This window comes from Epinephelus lanceolatus, chromosome 10 (assembly GCF_041903045.1).
Source record: "Epinephelus lanceolatus isolate andai-2023 chromosome 10, ASM4190304v1, whole genome shotgun sequence".
NCBI lineage: Eukaryota > Metazoa > Chordata > Actinopteri > Perciformes > Serranidae > Epinephelus > Epinephelus lanceolatus.
In genome coordinates, this window is record NC_135743.1 from 31,648,628 (window position 1) to 31,654,627 (window position 6,000).

Here is a 6,000-nt window from a genome sequence, read left to right on the forward strand (position 1 = left end):
CTGCTTTGTTGATCACTTGGTCTGGGCTCTGTACAACACACAGTTCACCTGCAATACACCAATCTCATTCTTCTTTTACAGGTATGTGAAAGCAATTGAGCTGACAAAGTGTCACATGCCTTCTTGTTTCTTACCGGTCTCAGAGATATACTCCAAAGGAGGACCAATTCAGAATGCGAAAGAGAGATGTTTACTTGCTGGTCTGGATATTCTCTACTCTGTGAACTCATCCATCAAAACTCAGGCCAGACAGAGCAAAACAGCTTCATACTTGACCAGTAAGAGCCAAAACAGCGGAGACTAGTTGGGACAAAACAACCACCTCACAGCTGAGGGTCAGACTTTACCTTCACAGGACTGAGCAGTCACATCTCTAAACCAAGTACAACTTTGTCAGAGTATTTTACATTTACACGACCAGATCATGCACATTGTTCTCATAAGGTCAAACAGCAAAGCACTCTGTATGTGTGCACAGTGCTGCTGCAGTCATGCTCTAATATTGCACTGACTGAGAGATGCTAACATTTCCAGCGTTAAGTTTTGAAAAATATAAAATGTGAAATGACTTGTGAAACAGAACAAACATACAAACACAAGATGTGCCAAACTACATAAGCTTCAGTCAAGAATCCGCAGTGATTGAAGTTACAGTGAGTAAGTTTCCTTTTTTATTCTCTTTTTAAAAAGTAAAAGCCCTTCAAAGCACTTCTTACTGTAGTGACATGTTTGGCATCCGGGACACATCCAAGACTTGGATGGGCATTAAACGCTACAGGTTACAGGTCCAGTCTGTGGGATTTAGTGCCATCTCGAGGTGAGGTTGCAGACTGCAACAAGTTGAATATCCTCACCCCTCACCTCTCCCTTCTCAAGTGTGTAGAAACTATGGTGGCCTTGAGGTAATGTAAAAAAGCAAAAGGCCCTCTCTGGAGTCAGTGTTTGGTTTGTCTTTTCTGAGCCTCTGTAGGAACATGGCAGTCCAACATGGTGGGCTCCTTGGAATTGGATCCACTCCCCAGGCAAGCTGCTCTTATGCACTGTTTGTACATATACCTATGACAAGTATTGCACTACAATTCATACTGTATATAACACACATAATCATGATAAAGTAATTTGTACATGACCCACATGATCAGGAAGGCTGCAATTACGTGACCAATGCACTGACAGATGTAAAGAAGGAAGTAAGGAGCGAGTCAACGAGCGAGGCAGGTTTGTGTGGTGGATGGGTCAACCCACACAGGACATTCCCCTAGGAGACAGGTGTTTGTGACCTTGTAAAACCAAGTGAGCTATTTAAAGGTACTTTGTCACAAGGTTTCTTTTCCTAAACCTAATCTACGTAGCTTTACATCAAGTATGTGATGTGAGAATGCCATTTGTGGGGTGCTAATTTGTTAGATATCATATAAACTGCTGTACAAGGATGCATTGCCCTATGCAGATACAAAGGGTTCATTCTAAGCTTACAAAAACATGATTCCTATTATGAATATTGTGTTTAATTTCTGCCAATAGAGCCTCCTAAATCCTACACACTGGTCCTTTAAATCAGCATTACAAAATATGAGCAGCTGAGCTTGAAAATACCTGGTTCTTTAATAAAAAGTCAGAGATACAAGCTTGTGTAAATTTAAAATACAAGGAAAAAAAATTATCTATCACCCCAGTGGTGCATTTATGAAACATCATCATCACCCAGCTCAAAATTCTGTAGTGCACAAGACTAACGACGAGCCAGAGCTTAAGTTTATGTTTTGTAGATACCTGAGAGATACATTCAGGATAATAAATGACTTCCCTTCTAGATTTTGGGTTGATTTTGGATTATGATGGGAGAGTGTTTTGTTCCCAAATGCAATGAAGACTTTTGATTCTGGTAGGCTACAGCTTTGATTCATGCCTATGACTCGCCTCTTCTCCATAGCAACTGTGGCTCCTGTGAATTGTAATATTAAGAACACTTATAACACCTTTTCTTCTTCTTCTTCTTTTTTTTTTTTTTTACAACTGGACCATAATCTTTTGATTTCATGGTCATCCTTGTGCTAATTTTCTGTTCCTTCACTGCCATTTCTCGCCACAAGTGTCCTACCCTGCAGGGATACAAAGTACAGCATGTTTTAGAAGCATACTTTCCTTTGACAAGCTCACATCCAGCTGATTAATTGAAAACAGATGATGAAAGGAAGAGTGAACATGATTAAGGTGTTCATGGGCTCCCAGGTGATATGAATTTGGGTTACTGTACAGACAGACTTTGTTGTGTCTTTTATCTAACAGAGTTTTGTTAAAAAAAATTTAAAAAAAATCAATTTTTTAACTTAGATTTTCTCGTCAGGTTGCCCTTGAGAAAGAATGAAGGTAGAAAAACACACAATCCCATAGACAGTAAATTGTGTGTGTGTATCTATAATGTGATAAAAACAGAAGGTCACTAGATGGTGCTACATGGCTGCACAACCACTCCTATGTAGGATCCCTAAACCTGCCATCTGGGACTGAACTGGTTGTATTCTTGTTATCTGAGGCACACTGACGGTGGAAGTGCTACCAACTTTCAGAGCATCTAATAATAACTTTGCTTATATTCAAACCATCTTGAAACATATTCATAACTGCTGTCACTGAAAGTTATTCACATCATTTACAGTTCATCTTTACAACAAAGTCTTCAACCATTATATTTGCTTTAGTAAAAAAAGAGTGTATGATCGTTTTTACTCGTTACTTATTAACATGACAGGGTTAAAATCACTTCAGGAACTGGAAAGCTGACAACGTTGAGATTAAAGGCTGGAAGTGAAGCGGATGAGACAAAGAGAGAGAACGAGGGGAGTAGAATTAAGACGATAGATAACATTAGAGAAGACTTGGTCTCAATAGTTCATTAGGAGTTCAAGTGTCAGTGTGTGGTCAGATGGAAGTTGTGTTGGCCCATAATAGATGGCGTGCATGTGAACACGCAGGGAATACCAGACTTGGATAGCATCTCCTCTCTCCTGCTCTCCTTGGTATTTTATTTGTCCACAGGATGACATCAGTGGAGATCTTTCCTTCTGTTCATCTGTTGTTTTATTTGTTTGTCCACGATGTGGTTTTTTAAGACGCTGCTGATTGCCACTGACGCAAATGTTAAGCAACTGTAACTCAACACAGCAGTTCTATCAAGCTTCGGATTTCTCAACAAGCTAATGAGGAGTGCATGGAGCACCACTATAATGATACTCAGTCCACAATGAGTGTGGAAGATCATGATTTTTTTTCCTCCTCTCCAAAACTAAAACCTACAGTTACTTTCAAAGAACAGTAGCGTTACATTAGCTAACTACGCTATTTTGTGGAATAACATCAGCAAAAGCTTTCAACAGGACTGGTACAACCTACACTATCTGAGGATCAGCCCCACATGTTTAGCAAAGTTTTGAGCAATAGATCTGTCTTTTGCTTTTTACTGAATTGTAGTTTATCCGAGATTTGTTTTCCAGACTCATTAGTTACACATACATACATCCTCAAATTGCCTGAAAATGCTAACAATAAAGCATCAATCTGCCCTTTGTGTTTACATTTAATTATTTCTTTATTTGAGAAGGGACAATGTAAATGAATCAACATTTTAACAAATGTAAATGCACACAAGTTAGCTGAAAGGGCTAAGGTTTTTAATCGACAGTTTTGTATCCAAATATGCTTTTCCATAATAAGCATCTAAATATAAATTGCTTCTTTTTCATATAACTATAACACCAGAGCTGACTAGCTCTACTTTGCAACACTAAAACAAAGCTGATATTTATTTCTTGGATCATCAAGTGATGAGGACGCTCACTTTTTGCCTCGGATCTGGTTTCTTTTGCCTCAGTCTTTATGGTATCACGAGATGGCGCAGAGTTAGCATGCTGTATGCAGATAACAAATGCATCTTTACAAACATTTCTCAAGATCTTCATTTTCAAATGACTCAGTAGAATAAATTAAAAAGTTAACTGAGAACAGAGTTTGTACACAACTTAAAGAGCTCAAGAACCGCTTAGCTAGCTACATTTGAAAAAAAATCTGTCAGCAGTGGTGAGATAAAAATGACATGTCTGTCTGTCTGAAATCAAAGACCCATAGTTTTAAAATAAAATTACAATAAATTAAAATATATTGTAGATTTGTGTAATAAATACGCCCAGTTACTGTAAACTGTAGCATTGCGCTTATCTCTATAAACTCATATTTGCATATGAATGCAGAATCTCGACAACAGGACAAGATTTTGGTATCAGAAGCACTGTGGTTTCTGTTTGTAGTCCGAGTGGTATTGGTCATTCACATTCGAGGAGGTTCTGGCTGCACACAGGGGGGTCAGCTCAATGCTCCCTCATGAACTCTTTTTTTCATCCAAAATTAGGTCCTACATTCCCTCAGCATCAGAGCCAACCCGTCCATGACCGGGTTAGGGTTTGGGGTTAGGGTTTCTCATGTTATTACAGTTGTGAAAACATTACCTCATTGGCAGAGGTACTGATTTGAGGGAATATAGGTCTCATGGAACATAGACACGCCCCCCAGGTAAACAAGGTAAGAAGGTAAACAAACTACTATACAATCTGAGCAAAAGAGGCAGAATGCACTGGCTGAAATGCAATCTTGGATCCCATCTGCTATCGTCTGATGACAGTTTATTGTTTTGTTAGCTGTTTTTGAAAATTCTTTGCATCACATGCAGATATCTGTTTATAGGGAGCCATGACTCTGTGTATATAGGGTCTCAAGTTGCTAATTGGTCTGTAAACAATGACCGGCACATAGAAGAGAAAGTCTGGGCCCAGACATCTGTTATCTAGGTATCAGGATATCTGCTGGCTACATAGGAACAACTAAAATATTGGCTGTTGCCCCCAGAGGCGCAGAACGATAGACAGAGGGTTTTGAGATTGGTGTTGCGCTAGACAGCAAAGAGTAAGGTGTAGCAACAGCAACTAAGAGGGGTGGGGCTTAGCAAACAGTCAGTTGACCAGATGGCTTTCCTATATTTACAATAAAAGGCCCATTTTAGTGTTTTACTGTTGCTGTATTTCATTGTTAAGATTACACTATTTAATGGAGATGCTGTAGTTGTAATGACTTGTGGTGAGTTAGTGTGCATTTGTCAATGTGCTAATGTGTGTGTGTCTGCAGGTTGTGCATGTACTTCCGCTGCGAGCAGCTTTGGCCACTTCAGACAGAAGACAGTTGGAACATAGTCAAGAAAGCTGTTTGGTAACGATGTGTTCACAGACAGCTCATCCAGTGGGCGTTTTTTTTATAAATCCTGTTATCACCACTGTAACCTCAAAGCGACTTCCATTCCCACATCCAGGTTTAACCATGACACAGCTGTTACAGCAAAAGAAGAGGAGGAGAGACACAAATGATTGTGACTTTTCTATTTCCGTACTGTTCATGTCACAAGAGCACGAGGAGAAGGAAGGGATGACCTAGTGGCTAAAGAGACCATCCTGCCACAGCTGTGCTCCCACAATGTGTTCTGGCAAAGTATCACGCTGAAGTCTCTAAGAGCTAGACACCAAACACAATGAAGAGTGGAATAGTACAGCAGAGGACATTTTCTGGAAAAGACTACTGCACAGACCCTTTCTCAGTCACAGGAGAGGAGTGCTTAAAATAATTGAGTCCAGAGATGCTCAAGGTCAATTAAGTTCACTGTGCTGGTAGATTTAGGAAATACACAGAATCACTGATGGCTAGTTTCACAGAAAAGGACCAAGCCTTGTGTTAAGCTATTTACAATGGAGTTGTGCCTTTTAAACAATACTGAATATTGTCTTGTTGGCTCAGGTGAGGAGCTTGACTCCGAACTCTTTGGCTCATCTTTCTACTGTACACTGCTCAAAGGAGCAACATTCCTCAGATGATTTCCTTGGCTTGCACACAGTGATTTCACACAGTGTGAGAATATACAATACACTATCATACAGTGTTTTTTAAACACCCTATCTCTTT